General features: G+C 40.6%; 2 long non-coding RNA genes across 2 annotated transcripts; one reads left to right on the plus strand and one right to left on the minus strand.

Annotated features, from left to right (window-relative positions):
- Positions 1 to 1,453: 1,453 nt before the first annotated feature.
- LOC116052175 lies at positions 1,454 to 1,985 on the minus strand. Its single transcript, XR_004105515.2, has 2 exons — positions 1,846 to 1,985; positions 1,454 to 1,542 (listed from the first exon to the last, which is right to left on the minus strand). It is a non-coding gene; the product is annotated as an uncharacterized LOC116052175 (long non-coding RNA).
- Positions 1,986 to 15,112: 13,127 nt separating this feature from the next.
- Positions 15,113 to 19,083, plus strand: LOC118494918. The gene is made up of 3 exons (XR_004897125.1): positions 15,113 to 15,158; positions 18,607 to 18,690; positions 18,779 to 19,083. It is a non-coding gene; the product is annotated as an uncharacterized LOC118494918 (long non-coding RNA).
- The last annotated feature ends 898 nt before the right edge of the window (positions 19,084 to 19,981 follow it).

Consider the following 19,981-nt stretch of genomic DNA (forward strand, 5'->3'; position numbering starts at 1 on the left):
GCATCACGTAGACTACACCACTGCTTTCTTGCCACCCTCGATGACGAATACCTACGCTGCGATTTGCTCTCTGCGCCCTACCTAGCGGTGCGCAGAGAGCAAACCGCTTATCATGTGTAGGCGGCTTTATACAATCTCATACAGTCGACTCCTAAAACAGTGTTCACACAGTACAAGTCATTTTTTAGATCGATTAACCTTCATTATATATCACCGTCAGTGTTCAGTCATTCTGTAGAACAAATAGTCTTTCTGTTGTGACTTCACTCTCTGCTCAGGACGCCATTGTACCGCTATATCTTTACATAGCAGATAGTTGTTTACCGCTATATTCATGTTCTAAATATCCAGCCCCTTTAAGGACAGTGTACGGTATATATTGTATATTGTATAATATATGTATATATATTCTTTTTTGGGCTTTTTCCGCCTTTAATGTACAGGACAGGTGAGAAAGGGGAGAGAGAGGGGGAAGACGTGCAGGAAATCACCACAGGTTGGAGGCATGAACCTCTAAATATATGTGCGCCTGCTCTACCCACTGATCCAACCCGGCCACAGGTAGTATTTATCCGTATCTCCTTTAGGGCTGGGTTAAAAAAAAACATAGATTCTCCAATTAAATTTGATCTTTGTTTGAGTGATCTGAAATCGACTATTAAAATCCAGGAATCGATCTTTAATTATATACCTTTTTCCACCATGGATGTACAAGTAAAAAGTACTTAAAACTAACTTTTTGGGGTTAATTTTTCAACATTAAACTAGTGCATTATGAAAAAATATCTCAAGGTTTCTTATTGCTTGTACAATTTACATCAAAAGTTCTGATAATCTCACCATGGCCTCTTTTGTATGTCACTTGGTGTGAAAATTTAAAATAAAGAGTTGGGAAAAAAAGCTAAATTGGTATTGGAACAGAAACTTCCCAAAGCTAATTGATATCGAATCTTAAATGTGATCGAACCGGGACCTTGTGAACAGAGCTGCACAATATATCGTTTTTAAAAAAAATCGTTATTGCAATATCAAATGGTGCAATATACTGCGACATATCACGATAGACACGAGATTTTTTGTGTTAGTTGAAAGAAAATATCAGTAGAAAATTACAGTTCAAAAAGAAACTGTCATTCTATTTTAGTGGATCCTTTTATATTCAATTCAATGTTAAATTTGTTAAATAAAATAATGTTGGAAATTATTTCCTTTCGTTTGTTTTAAATTCAACAAACAATTAGTTGTATTTTAGCAGAATACTGAAAGCTGCAGAAACGCAGAACTGAGCACACTTTTAATATATACATACCGGATATTTTCCTCATTTCGTGAAGCCCTACTTGTGAATCAAATTGATTTGTAAAATCATTGGCGATACCCAGCCCAGCCCTAGTGTCGGTACGATATCCCACAGAGTAAAAAAGTGCAGCACATGAACAGACGGAAAGACAGCAAGTTGCTCCATCATCCTGTTTTATTCACATCAGGTTTGAAGGATTCAAGACATTTGGGATTCTCAGACATGCAGCCTCACACACACACCTCTCTCACACACGTTTGTTTCACTATCTTTGTGGGGACCCGTCATTGACATAATGCATTCCCTAGCCCCTTACCCTAACCTTAACCATCACCACTAAATGCCTAACCTTAACCCTTACCCTCACCCTAACCATAACCTAATTCTAACCCTAATCCTAAAACCAAGTCTTAATCCTCAAACAGACCTTTAACCTTGTGGGGTCCAACATTTTGGGCCTACAAGGCTGTGCAGACCCCACAAGTATACTGTATTCCCCGGTTTTTGGACCCCACGAATATAGTAAAACAAGCACAATCAACCACACACACACTCAATCACACACACACACACACACAGTGGTATGGTAGGCACGCTGTAGTGGAGAGCTCAGATGTGTCGTCTCAGATCAAACGTAGGCACTTCTGAAGCAGACACTGATGATAGATGATGCTTTCTGTTCTCTGCTGCGGTCACATCACACACTCGACTCGCTCGGACTTTAAACTGTCGTCTCCCGTCACGTATAAAGACGATTTACGCATTATTTGTTCCTAAACTGGGACAGTTAAGGCGGGAGCAGCTGTGGTTACGGTATCACATTATCCCAGGATAACAAAGTAGTTTTATTTCAGGATAACAGGATATTATCTTGGAAAAAAACTACTAATATACCTGTTGTTTTAAAGTACTTTAGCGGAATAATGACGTGGGACAAAAAGCAGAAGAGAAGCTGCCTGGTGTCGGTATCTGTTCTTATTTTAGAGCTGCAAAGATTCATCGATTAGTTGTCAACTGTTTACCCTCGTGTTGTCCTGGGGGTCAATTTTGACCCATTTTCAAAGTTTTTTCATTTCAGAAATATGGGTTTCTTACAACCAGAATGCCCCAAAATAACTCTGATGCATGCATGTACGTTGTAGGAACCCATACCACATTCTTCGCAGGTAAAATTAATGATAACTTTCCTTGAATTTGGGGTGTTTTTATTCAATTTTATAGCATTAAAAAAACAAAAAAATGTTTTTAGAAGAGTATATCCTGACTAAACTTTGACATAAACTAGTCTGTGATGCACTTAACATCTCTGATCTAAACTATTAGTCAAAATAATTCATAATTTCTGCTTTTGTTAACAAAAAAATGAGGTATAATGTCATTTAAATTAGGTTTATTGCAGTGGTGTAGCTAGTCTAATGAATTGTAGTGAGTATACTGTACTGTATATTGGCCAGCCAGCCTTTTTTTTTGTGGGGCATATTATAGTATGGGGGTCTGGTGTCCTCCCCCAGGGAAGTTTTGAGCATCAACGATTTCATTTCCTGTATTCGGATACACTTTAATGCACCAATTTACGGTGGAAAAATACCTTTATTTAGCCTATGTGAAGAAGAAAATAACAGATGACAATTCAAAATATATTAAAAATTAATGGAAAGTGTTTTTATTGCGTGTCATTGGGCATTTTTAGGTGGGTATATGGAAATCCTGGAGCTTTCTTAAGGCCCAGACACACAGAGCCGACGGTTAAACGTCGGCAGAAAAGCCAGTCGGGCTGATCAGTCTCCCCGAGTTGGTCAAAAAAGTTCCCCAGAACACATTGAAGAGACGAGACGTAATACGTCTCCATAACAGCAGGCGGAATGAAAACCGGCAGCTGATTGGACGAACGCGTCACGTGGGTCTGGTTTCTCCAGGAAATTCACAGCCAGACTGTCATGGCGGCTCGATCAGAATACGATCTCATATTGGACTAAAATAGTTCACCGAAACGTGTTTCTGAAAACATTTTGAGAGAGAAATAGGCCGTGCAGTTGCTGAATCTGTCTTCATTTCAGATCAACAAAGGTCAGTTTAAAAGATTTTCATCAGATTTTGAGAGACTCTAGTCACGCTCATCCCGCTCCCCGTTTCCTGGTTAGCTCTCCACCAATCAGATGGGTCATTGAGTCCGACTGCCGGCAGTGCCCGCCCCGCCGATTATACATGTCAAATCGGCCCAAATGAAGGCCGACGGCCCCTCGGACGGACGACGGCACGGAACACACCGAACAGACTCGAGTCACCGACCTCGCCAGACTGTCCCACGGCCGATTATCAGCTCTGTGTGTCAGCGCATTGAGTGGGTATACTGCGTATCACATAGACTACACCACTGGTTTATTGACCAGAAAAAGTTATTTTTCAATTTTGATCCGGAAGGACAACAAGTTCATGGACGAAACAAGGGTTAAATTAATTAGCAACTAGTTAGCAAAGTAGCAACTGTTTTGATAATTGATGAATCGGTTTTTGAGTCATTTTTCATGAAAAAATAAGTGAAATATTCTCTGATGTCAGTTTGTTAAAGGTGAATATTGTTCTAGTGTCTTCTCTCCTCTGGGACAGGAAACTGAAGATCTTTGAGTTGTGGACAAAACGAGACATTGGAGGACGTCATCTTGGGGCTTTTTTGGGAAACACCGATCCAAATTGTTCACCATTTTCTGCCATGTTAGTAGGGTTGGGTACCAAGACGCAGTGCTAATACGGCACCAGTGCCTAAACGACCGGTATCTACCGGACGGAATCGCAACGCAGATTTCTGTGCCAATTAAATGCCTTCTGCGCTTCTCTCTGATGCTCTGAAACAGACGTTAGAAGCAACAGAGGCATCGCTGCACGTGACGCTAGTTAACACTACACTTAGCAGCAGGTAACGTTAGCCTACCGTTAGCTAACAGCTAATTACACACGGTTAAAATGCTGACAGCTAAACAGTGTGAAGGGTGTCTGTCTTTCACTGTAGAGGATTCCAACAGCGGGACGTTAAGCAGTGTGCAGCTGCCGTTGTCAGAAAAACCCAGACGGTGCGTTCACTTGAAACTAGTAAGCCTCGTGGTGCATTCAAAGTTATTGTAAAATACCCTATGATTATTTTTTTTAAGGTTCAGGCACCGGTATCGGAAAAAAACTCAAACAATGCCCAACCCTACATTTTAGAGACCAAACAAGTCATCCGCTCATCCAGAAAATAATCCACAGTGAAGATAGTTGTTAGTTGCAGCCCTATCTAGTTTCGTTGCAAGTATTTTGGGAGCTAAACGCTGCCTGTAGTGTTGACGTAGGTTTCAGAGACCGAAGGTGATGTGACCGCAGCTGGACAGATGTGTTTTTAGTGGGAGCTCAAAAAAAAAAAAACGACTCAACTTCACTCAGGAACAGAAAATCTGACATTTGATAGCTTGAAACTTGCACTTTTTTTGCGCCCCCGAGTGCCTGAACAAGGTAAATGAGTGAGAGATGATTAACTCTTCTGTTGTCTTTGGGTCAAATTTGACGCATTTTCAACCAAATTGCCAAAAAATGACCACGGATGGTTCCATTTAACGCTCTTCTCGAGTAAAATGAAGGATCAGTTTACTACTTTCATTACAATTTTGGGAGTTTTATTCAATTTTATAGCATATTTCTGCTTTTTAAACTCAAATAATGAGGTTTAGTGTCCTTTTATTTCAAGAATAAGTGAAAAACTTGTATGGGGGGAGAAATGTAAAAGTGACAAAATTTTCGAAAATAGGGTCAGAAACTTGAAAAAAGCAACGCAATGTCAAAAAAATTTAAATAATTTAAAATTATAAAAAATGTAAAAAATAATGCGAAAAAAAAAATAGGCGGAAAAAAACTGGAAGTCTAGAGGAAAAAAAATTTTTGCAAAAAATTGTCAAATCTTCTTTAGCCGGGAGGACAACAACAGGGTTAACGTCACTTTGTGCAGGTTTGTTGTTCCTCATTTAAAAAGAACAGCAAGAGGAAGATCTCATGTAGATGTTTAGAAAATAAACATTCAGATTTTCTGTTCCGTTTTTTTAAGTCGTTTCAGCTTCAGAAGAAACAAAAAGCTCTTGTTGTGTTCATGCAGATTACATAAAACTACAGCAGGAGGGAGGACAGTAGTTTACGTTAACGGCAGATTTTTCATGCTTCACGTTCTCTGCGATTAACTACGCGTAGACAAAAATGACCTTCGTCTCTGGATCACACCTCGAGAAAACTTAATGCATAATTGGACAGTTTTTAAAAAATTTGTAAATGAAGAGTGTCTTTTCCCCCAAATTAGAAAGTGTGGTAATGCTTAACTTGAAGGTATCTACATAAGAGTGACATGACAGTGTCATGAACGTATGACACAGTCATGTCACATGAACTCTGACCGGCAATTTCCATTGGATGCGGAACGGCGACGGAGTCATTAGGTTTCCATTAAAGTCAGTGTGTGTATTTCCACTGACTGCAGAACGTCTGCGTCCCGACTCCGTCCCAGCTCCGGCGGTCCCAGCCCTCCGGAGCAGATACGCAGAACTTCTATGTTTGCCGGACGCCGGAGAGCTCCGCAGCAACTCAGCACACGGCAGATAGTGCGGGACAGGAAGTCCAGCACAGAAACAAAATAAAAATCCGGTTAATTTTCAAAGTAAACTCCACCGTGCTCACGGCGGATCATATCTCCCTGCACTACACCTTGAAAACACAGCTCAGAGTAGTTTCCCCTCTACTCCTCTGGATGGAAACTAACTGGTGCTGGTTTTGTGGTTCTATTCTACGTGAATTCGTGAGATCTCGTGGGTCCTCGTGACTACAGCTGTCAGTCATGGCCACAGCCGTGCCGCAACAAATCCGGACCTGGTGGGTATTGACGGACGGCGGAGCACGCAGCCGTTACGCAGCGGAGCCGGTCCGCAGACGTTCCGCATCCAGCGGAAATTGCCGGTAACCCTAACGCCCCAGACACACCAACCAGACGGCCAAACGTCGGCAGAAAAGGCAGTTGGGCTGATCAGTCTCCCCAAGTTGGTCAAAAAAGTTCCTCAGAACACACCGAAGACACGAGACGTAATACGTCTCCGTAACAGCAGGCGGCGCTAATCTATATTGTCGGCCAAAAATGTAAACCGGCAGCTGATTGGACGAACGCGTCACGTGGCTCTGGCTGCTCCCGGATGTTACAGCCGGGCATAATGGCCACTTCATTCAGAATACGGACGGACGACGGCACGGAACACACCGACCAGACTCGAGTCGCCGACCTCGCCAGACTGTCCAACGGCCGATTATCAGCTCTGTGTGTCACGACCTTAACCTTAACCCTAACCATAAGTTGTCCTCACAAAAACTGAATATGTCATAAACGTTTATGACTTGTTTATAATGTTTATAACACGTTCATGACAGTGTCATGGCACTCTTACGTAGATACCTTCAAGTGAAGTGTACGACAGGATGTAGAGGAGAGTTGGGATGCTTTCACAGTGTGGGTGTTGTTAGTTTGAAGTTTTCAGGAAATTAACTCTTCAATTATCCAGTCCCTCCAGAAAAACGTGATTATGCGATCACATAATTCAACGCATAATCAGCCAAAGTCTGCATATTTATGCGGGGGGGGGCGCATTTTTTCAAATACGCCGCACTTTCGCCGCATAAATTGCAGATTTCCGTGCAAAATATGCGGGGCTTGCATGATTTCATAATCCCCGCATTTTCGTTGCAAAAAAGTCACACATATATCTTAGCAGAAAGTTGAAAAATGTTGCGTTTACTTCACACAACAGCAGCCATTTTCCCCTGTTGCCATGGGAACGTTATGAAGTGACGTAATTACGCGACGTGAACGTCATCGAAAAGCTGCAAACCCCGCGATGATTTTTCTGGAAGGACTGATTTACAACATTTTTCTGCGTTCCTAAAGGTCTCAAACTGTCTTTTCTTCCAGACCTTAAACACAACAAGTCTGGAAAATATTCTTGTTTGTGAGTATAAAAGTTTAAGAATCCATTTTAACCAGTTAAGACCCAAACCAGCTGATGAATGAATGAATGAATGAATGAATGAATGAATGAATGAAGGAAGGAGGAACTGATTCTGATTCTTTCAGAGCAGGGAAGGGAAGGAGGAAAATTAATGACGTTAGTAATCTCAACCCTGAATCCTCGGCTGTCAAGTTCCAGCTAAAAGTCTGCGAAAACCGCGACAGAAAAAGTCCGTTTCAGAGTGCGTTGATGATCAAAAATCCCTTCGGCTCCAAAATCTGGAGAAAAATAAAATAAAAAAAATCATCCTCCCTGGTGTAGAATGTCTCCAAGACGACAGAAAAATAAATTACCTTGGCCATTCCTTAAAACATTATCCACACGCTCCTCTCCCACTAAAACTGTCTAATAATTTACCGTTGAATTGCACACAGTGAGACGAGGCGGCAGCGGCAGTTTTTAAGGAGGCTCTGTGTGTTACTTGATAAAGTCTTTTAAGGTGGAGCTGTTGAGGAAGCCGCCAGCTGCTTTGATTCTCACGGTTTTTCTGGGTTTTTTTGGTCCCTAAAGCCGGCCGGACCCGGTTCCCGAGTTCGCCCCCACCCGGTCTCTGGGTGGCTGGCTCGGTCCTGGACGTCCCGCGGCCGGCGTGCTCCATCACCTCTTCTGCTCCCAGATCTCCACCATGTTCAGGTCCAGCTGGTCGAGGCTCTTCAGCGCCTGGACGTTCTCTGTGTAGAACGCGACGTCCACGACCACCAGCCTGCAAACAGTCAGACTGTCAAATACACAGCCTGTGTGTGTGTGTGTGTGTGTGTGTGTGTGTGTGTGTGTGTGTGTGTGTGTGTGTGTTTGCATTGCTATCTTTGTGAGGACCAGCATGAGTTTTTAAGCCTTGGAGTGAGGACCTTTTTACAAAGTGAGGACATTTAGGCCGGTCCTCACTTTATTTTCACTGTAATGGCCTCCAGAGGCTGTTTTTATGCTTTTCTCAAAGTTTCAGAGAGGTCCTCAGAAAGATAGTAAAATGAGAAATTGCAAGAAGAAATTGGTGTGTGTACGTTTTCTGCATACACACACTTTTGCTCTGTCACCCCCCCTATCTTACACACACGTGTACTGCATCTGAGCATTTTTTCAGTCAGGCGCCCCCTTCAGCTTCACACAGTTACTGCACCCGAGCCACTCTGGCACTGGCGCCCCTTCAGCTTCACACAGTTACTGCACCCGAGCCACTCTGGCACTGGCGCCCCCTCCAGCTTCACACAGTTACTGCACCCGAGCTACTCTGCCAAACACACACTTATTGCACCTAAATTACTCTGGTTTCAGGCCTTGTTTTACCACTATGCATTAGGCCAATGTCCAACAGAAGTGTTTATTATATTAAATACAGTGTAAGAAATTTATAATAAAAGGTAACTGTAAGGATTGGACCAGGATTAGAAGAATTTAGGACTACAGGGATCCATGAGGATGACCATAGTGAAACGAAAACACATGACACTGCTGTTGATTTGTCTGCATGTAACAGTAAACCAGGTAATAAGCAAGTGGGACTTAAAGTACAAGTTACAATGTAGATATATCCACAGATTCAATTAGTAAGTAACAAACAAAAACAAACTATGCGCACATAGAAGCATTTGATTGGCTAAAGTGAATTTGAATGTATTGGCTATTTGCCAAGGTTATCAATAAAAACATTTTATTTATATCTGTTAGACTATATCAATCATATACATGTGTAATATCTAGTAAGAGTATATTTATTTCAAGTGGAATTGTTTGATTTTCTAAATATTAATACAGACACTTCTTTATTGCTGATTTAACTATTCTGGGGTATATGCATGTTCTGGAGGCATACATAATGCATACTGTGTTAAACTATTTCCATCATATTTAAATAATAGTAATATCTATTGACATGAATATATGAAATCCTAGAGACTTAGTTTCAAATGAATGTCTAAACATTTCTTTAGGCCTTTGACTTACTGGGAATCAAACTGGGAATAAAAAACAAGAAATGGAAAATTATATTTCATCACAAAACCCAACACCACTTAATGTGGGATAGTTTATTGATTATAGAGGATGAATTGCAGTAACTATTGTAATTATCTGACTTTTCATCTAATGACATACGTTTCATGATTTCGATTTGTCCAATACTTTTGTTGGTTTATGACAAATTATTTGCAAAATTACATTCCCATCAGCCTCAGTTGTATTTGCTGCTGTGTTAGTGCTAATTAGCATGCTATCATGCTAAAATAAGAGAGCTAAAACCGTAAATATTAAACCTGCTAAACATCAGCATGTTAGCCTTGTCATTGTGAGCATTTTAGCATGCTGATGTTAGCATTTATGTGTATTTATTGGTTTATTTAACAGGAACAGTGGTGATTAATAAACACTGGTATAAATGCACAAGAGTTAGCCAAGAGGCTGTTTTTCATCTTTAGTCCAGGGACTACTAGAGCAAGGTAGAGGAAGGTAACATCTGTACAGGTACAGATGTTACCTTGCTCTACCTGTCATAGTACAGCCTCATAGAGCTGCTGTAGACTCTTAGTCTGGTATATCTGGTACTAAATGCGTTAATCAAAAATATACAGCCTTATTATATCTGCAGAGTAAAGAGTTGAAGTACATCTCATTTTCTTCCATAGTTCAATTAGCTATTGTTCTTCTACACTTGCACAACTTAAGTTAATAGAATTTGAGATATGATTGATGCACCCTCCTGTAGGGTACAGTGACAAAAGAGTAAGAATAGACATATTATTTATCCTTACAGAAAATGACTACCTTTGCCTCAGTTGACCCCAAACTGTTTGCTGTCCCTGCTCACATTATATGAATGCATGGAGACAGCACTGTAGCACAACAGAGCTCACATAGCAAAGTGAGCACAATATTGTATTGCTACTGTGTTTTAAAAAATACTTTTATAAATTTATCAGTTAACACTATTAAAATGCATGTTGAATATGCAGCTTCATTTCTCCCAGCACCTACAGGGCAGAGATACAGTACAGTAAAGTACAACGTCTCAATAGGTCTGATGGTCAGGGGCTACTGAAGCAAGTGGCAGCTCCTGTATTTGAACAGTTAATTGTGGCATCACTTTGGACAGCCAATGGCTGGTATGTTTGCCTCCACAGAGAATTATTATTAGTTAGAATTATAGTTAGTTATTAATTATTATAGTGTCCTGTATGGTGTTCCTTGTGAGGTAACTGAGTGGGACAGACTAGCAGGCCTCCCTCTCACATCCTGTGCAGACACTGAACTATTTTGAAGTAGTACTACAGTAGAACTGCAGTGATAGTTGTGAATCTTGTGATTTCCAACCCTGCAACCTGTAAAACAGGCCTGAGAGTCAGAGGTGAACAGCAGAATATTGTTGGTTCTCTCCTCTGCTGCAGCTCACACTTAATTAATGGCCCATCAGGAGGAGGGGCCGCCCCCCACTCTCTGCCATACACACTGCAGAGGTGACCTGCAGGTGACCTGCACTCACAGAAAGCTGCCCTTCCCCACCTGCAGAGTGGAGCTGAAGCTCAGAGCTGAGGCATGAGACAGGAGGAGCATGAGACAGGAGGTCTCCAGGCTGCAGCTATACACTTTAATTTACATCCACATTACTTTGCTTTTAGCTGACTTTTCATTAGCTTACAAACTAGTAAATCAGTGAGCACATGTAATGGACCTTAGGATCCTTGCCATGGACAAATGAACCCTGATTAATTTCAATTCAGTTCAAAGCTGAGGAAATAAAGAACACTATAAAAAATAACACCATATGTTGTGTTGTTGCTGCATACTAATCATCAACAGCAATTTAACACAAGTAATTAACAACTCAAACCTATAACACTGAGGATCAGCATGTGTTGAATATGGAGAAATTAAAAAGACAAATCTTCAAGTTCCAATAAGGTGAAAAGTGGAACTAAATTGATAAATAGACAGTGAACAGAGAGAAATATAACATTTAAATTAAAAGGATGAAACATGGGTTAGACATACAAACTACAAGCTGTTCATTCATCCTTATGTACTGTATGTAACTAACTACGGCCATTTAACTATGGCCACTTTTAAGCTGCAGCACTGAACTGGACCGTTGTATATTGAAAGATATTTTCTAAGGTTTGGCCCCTGTGTGTTTAGTGATGGAAAATAACCATACATTTACTCATGTATTCTACTTAAGTACAGTTTTGAAGTAATTACCATTCCGGTACTTTGTGCTTAAACTCCACAACAATTATAAGGGATATATCTTTATTTACTATAATCAGTGAATAAATGATGATATACTAGTATAGATTACGCCAAGGGACAATTAAGCTCAGCCCCATGTAAAGTTTATAAAATTAAGTCCACCTTTACCAGTTGCAACATTAAAGAGATCAAATTGATCCTTCAATAATTATAATCCAATAACATAATTATTCTGAAATTTGCCATGTTGCATTGTGAATACTTTTCAGACTTTAAGCATATTCAGTGTTAATACTTTTATACTGAGGAAAGTATGGATATTTACTTGTAACAATTTATACAATGAGATATTACTATTTTACTTAAGTAAAAGGTCTGAGTACTTCTTCAACCACTGATATACATACAATAATATATATGGTTAAACTTTACTTTTAAGAGCAAAACTTTAATGTTAAATTTCATATTTTGCAGTGATAGTTGTGAATCTTGTGTGATTTCCAACCCTGCAGACTGTAAAACAGGCCTGAGAGTCAGAGGTGAATATTGTGAGGTTGTCTCCTCTGCTGCAGCTCACATTTAATTAATGGCCCATCAGAGGGAGGGGCCGCCCCCCGCTCTCTGCCATACACACTGCAGAGAGCAGGTGACCTGCAGGTGACCTGCTCTCACAGAAAGCTGCCCTTCCCCCACCTGCAGAGTGGAGCTGAAGCTCAGAGCTGAGGCATGAGACAGGAGGAGCGTGAGACAGGAGGTCTCCAGGCTACAGCCATACACTTTCGGAAGGAGCGACTCAACTAAGGAAAAGACGACTTTTAAACTGTTTCTGTGCAGGTAAGATTTTATCAACTCTTATTTTTAGCTTCCACACGTCAGTTAATGTGGGTTGTGCAAAATTATTTCAGCACAGTTAGTCTTTGAATAGGTCGCGCAGATCTCAGAAATTGTATACATTGTTCATCTGCTATTTTACCACTAAATTCACTTCTGAGACTTTTTTATGCGAGAAATCAACTATGTAGAGGTCAAATATGGGCCGTTTTACGAAAAATTGATGGCTAATTGCAAATTTTGTCCGACTATGTGTCGGGAGTTAAGCGGCCGGAGCTGCCTGTGTTGCTGCCTCGCCGCCCGGCCTGCCTTCCTTCACAGACCCCGGCCTGCTGGGAGGTAGACGTAGCTCTGTCACGGCTGGCAGCCCACGGCACTCCATACCCACGCAAAGTCACTGTTTTTTAGGTTAATGGACTACCAAACGCCGCTGCCCTGACAGAGCTCCAGGGCCTGCAGCTCCTCTCTTCCTGCTAAATGGCCGCTGTGTGTGAGTGAGAGCGCGGTCAGCGAGCTTGTTACACCAGCAATCTCTCACCACAGGTTCTAGTTAATCTCATAATGGATATGTGTGTTGAGTTATTTAAACAAACGATCGGGGAATTAAACGCCTCTTGTCCGTGAGTCCCATTGATAGAGCTGCGGCTGGATGGAGCTCTATCAATGAGAGCTAGCTAGCCTCCTCTTAGACCTCTGAAACGAAACCCCTAATGTTCACAAAAAAGCATTAAATTGAAATCGGACACCATTGTTAGCTTTATAAGACCTTGGGTAGATGTTATATAAGTGGTGTGACGAAATTCAAACTGTAAATATACTCTAGTTATGCCGAAATTGGAGCTAACTAGCCGCGATCTCCACACAAAGCTAGGACTGAAGGGACAGTAGCAGCTAGCTAGCTAGCTTGCTAACGAAACTCCTAATGTTCACAAAAATGCATTAAATTGAAATCGGACACCATAGTTAGCTTTAAAAGACATTGGGGTAGATGTTCTATAAGTGGCATGACAAAATTCAAACTGTAAATATACGAAAGTTATGCAGAAAGTGTAGCAACGATCTTTTCCCATAGGATTAAATGGGGCACATAGCCTAGCTAGCAGCTCCTCCTAAGGAGACCCTTCATGTTCACAAAAATGCATTAAATTGAAATCGGACACCATTATTAGCTTCATAAGAACTTGGGTAGATGTTATATAAGTGGTGTGACGAAATTCAAACTGTAACTATACTAGTTATGCCGAAATTGGAGCTAACTAGCCGTGATCTCTACACAAAGCTAGCACTGAAGGGACAGTAGCAGCTAGCTAGCTAGCTAACGAAGCTAACGAAACTTCTAATGTTCACAAAAATGCATTAAATTGAAATCGGACACCATAGTTAGCTTTAAAAGACATTGGGGTAGATGTTCTATAAGTGGCATGACAAAATTCAAACTGTAAATATACGAAAGTTATGCAGAAAGTGTAGCAACGATCTTTTCCCATAGGATTAAATGGGACACATAGCCTAGCTAGCAGCTCCTCCTAAGGAGACCCTTCATGTTCACAAAAAGGCATTAAATTGAAATCGGACACCATTATTAGCTTAATAAGAACTTGGGTAGATGTTATATAAGTGGCATGACGAAATTATAACTGTAAATATACTCTAGTTATGCCGTTATCAGTTCAGGTACATGAGTAGATCTAGAGTAGTATTTGTACAAACTCTCTTTTACTTAACATAAGTTGTTGTACTAGGATTTTTGAATACAGAGCACTAATATCTAACCATGGTTATCTTTCATAGGTAAAAGTCCCACGTCGACTTCTGGGAGTGTCCCACAGAGAAAAAGGAAACGAGTTAACGAGGTGGATGAAGGTATGTTTTTAAAAGTAAAAAACGCAGTGCATTTTAAACCGGTTTATATTAGAGCTGCAATAGTTGTTTATTTGTACTATTATTTCAATTAGACTAATTAATCTTTAATTTCTAACCAACAATTTATTTGTTAGTTGTACCTTTTTTAGTTCTACACTCTCAAATGTGAGAATTACTCTCTTTTATATAATTTTAAAATGAATATCTTTGTGTTATAATTCAAATCTTCCACTATTTTCTGACAATAAGGGACAGATGAATCAATAATGAAAATAATTGTTGGTTGCTGCCCTAATCTACACTCAGTATCAACCTTTATTACTTGCACCTGTACAATCTACAGCAGTCCAACACAACAGCCCTGCCATAATGTCTACCTTAATTTATTTTGACTAATTCATAAATATGTCAATTCACATGCTTATTATTGAAGTTATAATTAAAGGTGGTGTTGTAGTGGACTCAATTATATCAAAAAGGTGTTTCTATTTTTTGTCCTCCATATTTACATAAATGAGGTGGTCAACATGTTAGGAATACCTCTAAATGTAACGCAGTTCAGTACATTATCTCTAACTATGACCGCAGTGCTAATACACAGGATTGAATTACCACCTCCATGACAGTGTCAACAAAAACTGATTACAGGCATCATATTAGACTTTACAGGAAAGAACAGTTGAATTTGATCATATGCGTGTATAAACACTGACCTGAAAAGTGACACCAGTACATACCCACTGGTGTAAACTCATGTATCAATAATTTTAATCGCCTTTGCAGATACAGTTAAGTGCTTTTACTGGGTCTTTCATACACTGCATAGGATGAGGTGCTTGCTTCTGTTTTTCAGATGGAGGTTCTGACATCTTGTAGGAGACTGGAGCCCCTCAGTGAAGATGGGAGTTCAGATGTAGATGGTGAGTTAAATGACGTTTATTATTACAAAAACTCCTGCCTTTTGCCAAAAATTATAGTATAATATAATAGTAATATACTGTAATATTGTAGTGCACACTGCTGCTTACAGTTTTGACCTCTTGAAATATAAGTGCTAGCAGCCAACTGTCAGATTGTGGTAGTTATGTTTTACTGTCAGCATTTAAACACACATGAACCCTGAATATCCATTATACCTGAGATTTCGCTAACTAACGGGTGCCAATGTTTGTCTGTTACTGTTGTATATCAGAGTCCAGGAACAAGCTTGGTGAGGAGGCCCTCACAGAGGAAGAAAAGACGTAAAATGTCCAAGACAGTGGAAGCAATAGGTAAGTTCTTTAAAACTGGGCAAAAAAGGTATATACTTATAAAGCTACCATTAAACGCTCTCTGTGACTGTCTACAAGCCATGTAGTGGGTTGGGAACATTAATTCCTTTTATGTGACTTGATATTTTGAAAGGAGGAATTGTGCTCTGTGCCCTCCGGTTCAAACGTAATGTACATACATATACAGGCACAAAACAGTTGAGCTATGTGTTTCAGAGTTATTTTACAAGGTCCGGACCAAGGTTCATGTTTTTGTTACATTGTCTACATTTGATCCGGTAAGTTTTGGTTTCACACTGCAGTTATGCAAGCGCACTAAAGATCTCTACGTGACAAAACTACATCCTGCCGTCATCACATACGTGAGCTGCGTCTCCAGATACTTATAATTGATTGGTTTGTAGACAGGCGTCCCCGTCCTCTCGTATCCTCTCTCTGGGTCGGAGTTTTTTCAGCTGACTGCTGCTCTCCCATACGGCCGCGGCTCTTTTTGTTTTGTTGTGATGTTGAGAAGCAAGACACTGGAACTTTCTGGAGAATTTATTCAGAGACAAACGGAAACCTACACTGTACATTTACTACCACTTAAAAAATAAACTGCTGATGTATTCGCTACTCTGATAGCCGACAGCTGTCTGCTCTGAGCGCATTCACCGTCACTCACTCTCTCATGTAGCCTACACACTAAGCACCGAGCTATTCCTTAAAGGAGCTATTCCCCGGTCTTGTAACACAAGGAGAGCCTGCCAGAGCTTCTTGTATTTGGTCCGAATGTCCGAACCATCCAAAAAATGCTTTCACACAGTAAACGTACCGGACCATGGTTCAGTTTGGTCCGGACCGAGACCACCTCTTTTGGTCGGACCAAAATTTGGTCTTTTGATCTGGACCGTGGTCCGGGGGAGGTTTCACACCTCTAATTTTGGTTCGGAATAAACTGAAAAGTCCGAAAGTCCGGACCAAATGAGGTATGTGTGAAAACGCCCTTAGATATTTTAACAGGCGCCACAATCATTGTAGCAATAATGGGTTTGTCATTGTCAGGCTACTCAGTGGTTGTAAGAGGCTAGTGTGACTTAAAGTGACACCAGTGCATACCCACTGTTGTAAACTTTCATGTATCATTTTTATCTTCTTTGCAGATACAGTTGCATGCTTTCACTAGGTCATCCTCTCATACACTGCATGTGATGAGGTGTCACTTTTTGCCTGCTCTTGTTTTTCAGATGGAGGTTCTGATCTCCTCTCGCCCAATGAGAGACTGGAGACCTGCAGTGAGGATGGTGGTTCAGATGTATATGGTGAGTTAAATGGCATTTATTATTTAAGTCAGGGGTGTCAAACTCAACTTCCCTAAAGCCTGGTTCCCACGGCAGGATAATTAGGCTGATTTTAGCCCCGATTCACCCCTTCCGACAATCTTAAGGATGCTCCGATTATGGTAAAATAATCTGATCAGATGTTCCTGCCGTGTGTGGTGTGTTAAGACTGCTCTCGTCTGCTCTGAAGGACGTCGGGACCGCTCCCATCTCAAATCGGGGATATCCAACATGTTGGATTGTTTTGGCCCGATTTCTCCTCGTGTGTGGTGTCCCCCGGGGACAAACGAGCACGCAGCCTGTGGACTGTGGCGTGTAGCCAATCCGAAAGAGAGGTGAGGAGGCGGCGAGGAAAGCACAGGGAAACAAAATCAAAACAGCCGGCGGCACGGCGCAGCAGAAAGTCCGGTGGACGTCGGAGATAAGTAGAGCAAGTATAGTCCATGCTCGCGTTGTCTCCACTTCTTTGACAGTCGCCTTTTCTTTTGATAACGTTTTTTTTCGGTTAAAAACAAACTACAAATTATCGCCACTGCATCCTCTTCGTCCGCCATGATTGTTTACTCTGAAGTCACGTTTGATCTCGAGGGATTTTGCGAGATTTCCCGTCTGACCTGGGAATGCTGGGGAGTCAGATCAGTTCGTGTGTGATGTGTTAATTTTGCCTTGTGCTGCGCACCACACACTGTACGACCAAAACTGTTAGACCGTGATTTTTTATCGCCGTGTGTGGGGTCTCTCAGGATTGGAAAATCGGCCGACAATTTTAAAATCATCCCGTGTGAACCAGGCTTAAGGGCCACACTTGAAAATGAGAATCACACCAAGGGCCAGACATGTATTGATTTATGTCATCGAAAAAGTCAAACATCTCACAGTTTGGTCGACAAAATGTCAAAGAAAATGCCAAAAACGACGGAAAAGGGGTCAAAAACGTTGAAAAAAATGCCCAAAACTTTGTAAAAAGTGACAATAACTAGTCAGTCCAAAATCGATTGTGAATCTAAAATGATATGGGGGCCAGATCAAACTTTGCAAAGGGCCAGATTTGGCCTGTGGGCCTTGAGTTTGACATTTGTGATCTAAGTTCATCGTGCAGTGAAAAATGAAAGTTTACAGAATTCCTTTTGTTAAGGTTACCCTACTGGCGGTTTTTCATACTTCAACCCATCAGTTGAAATTATGTATATATTACAGCACTGTTCACCATATCATCATTGATCAGTCATGCTTAAGGTTAACATGTGACATTGATTACAAACCACCAACAGGAGTAGTCTAGTAAATAGTGTGATTGTATCATCAGCAGGCAGAATGCTGGTTGCCAATAAATTAGCAGTGTTGAGGCAAACCAGAAGGGTTTAGAAAGCCAGGGCACGGACTAAAAAACTAACAGTGGTCAACATCACAAAGGCAGACAGGCAAATACGGGTCATAGGACTTAGACGGTACGGTTTGGAGGCACAATAAAAGACCTGGCAAATGACTAGGGCTACTGTGCTGGTACTAGAGATATACTCTGGGGAACTTCAAACTATGGAGTAGGTGCTCAGGCAGAGGGTGGATTGGTTGGTTAAATTTACAAAAATAACACACTGGGGACCAACTGATGCTCAAGAGAAATGGCAGGATCAACAGATGTTAGTGGACAGAACGAAAATGAATCAAACAGGTGATGATTGTGAGAATCTAATCAACTTTACTGAGATGAATGTGGATGAAATGTCACTACACACGTCTAACTAACGGGTGCCAATGTTTGTCTGTTACTGTTGTAGATCAGAGTCCAGGAAAAAGCTTGGTGAAGAGGCCCTCACAGAAGAAGAAAAGACGTAAAAAGTCCACGACAGTGGAAGCAATGGGTAAGTGCTTTAAAATGCTTTTACTGGGTCTTTCTTTCATACACTGCATAGGATGAGGTGTCACTTTTAGCTTGCTCTTGTTTTTCAGATGGAGTTTCTGACCTCTCGTCCTGCAGTGACGAGGGGAGTTTAAATATAGATGGTGAGTTAAATAACGTTTATTATGAAATTCACAAAAACTCCTGCCTTTTTACAAAGGACCCTGCTAGCTTTTTCTCAAACTTAGTAGAGTACTACTTTAAGGACAATTCTGGAGCAAAATTAACCTAGGGGTTAATAACACGTGTACTGAGTCGACCATTCTCAGGGATATGTTTTCATGTCAATTGAATGCGTTTCTAGCTTTAAACAAGCTACTGCAAACCAGTGGTTAGCTGCTAACACTACCTTTTAGAGCACAAGGTAAATCACTATTTTATACTACTAACTGGGCTCAAAACAGCACCACACTTCAACGGTAGCATGATGACAGTCCTTACATGTAAACCAAAGCATTGAGAACTTTGTAAGTGTACAGACAGTTTATTAAAAAGAGATTATAAAGACAGTAGCGTTCATGTTTACATGCGGGCGCCATCTTGGAAAACAGTCATGAACAGTCGAACGACGAATGCTGTGCAGCCAGTAACATAGCTCAAACACAGTGTTCGTGGTTCGACTGGTCAGGACTGTAAGAGACATATTAGATTAGCATGAAAACATATCCCAGAGAACGGTCGACTAGGTACACATATGTTATTAAACCCTAGGTTAATTTTGTGCCGGAATTGTCCTTTAATATCATGTGCATGAATTATATTACTTGTCATCATTTCATCCTTTTGTTTCTTTACAATTTGTTACACTTTTGAGATGGGTATCACAGTAAATATATAATATATATATATATAAATGGTAGTTAAATTATTGTCCAATGGTGATCCAGTTGTGAGGAAGAACTATTTTGTAATATTCTAGTACACATTGCTGCTTACAGTTTTGACCTCAGAAATATACTTTAAGTGCTAGCAGTAGATTGTGGTAGTTATGTTTTTTTTTGTTTTTTTTTCACTTTGTTTTTTTTATTGATTTTTGATTTTATGTTTTACTGTCAGCATTTAAATACACATGAACCCTGAATATGCATTATACTAGGGCTGCAGCTAACGATTATTTTTGTAATCGAATATTCTAGCGATTATTTCATCGATTAATCGAGTAATCGGATAAAAAAATGATTTTGCCTTAGCCATCACGGGTGTCTTTGGTGTCTTTTTAGCCTTCAGAGGAGTTTTTCTATCCAGCCTGGAAG

Source organism: Sander lucioperca, chromosome 4, assembly GCF_008315115.2.
Source record: "Sander lucioperca isolate FBNREF2018 chromosome 4, SLUC_FBN_1.2, whole genome shotgun sequence".
Taxonomy (NCBI): Eukaryota; Metazoa; Chordata; class Actinopteri; order Perciformes; family Percidae; genus Sander; species Sander lucioperca.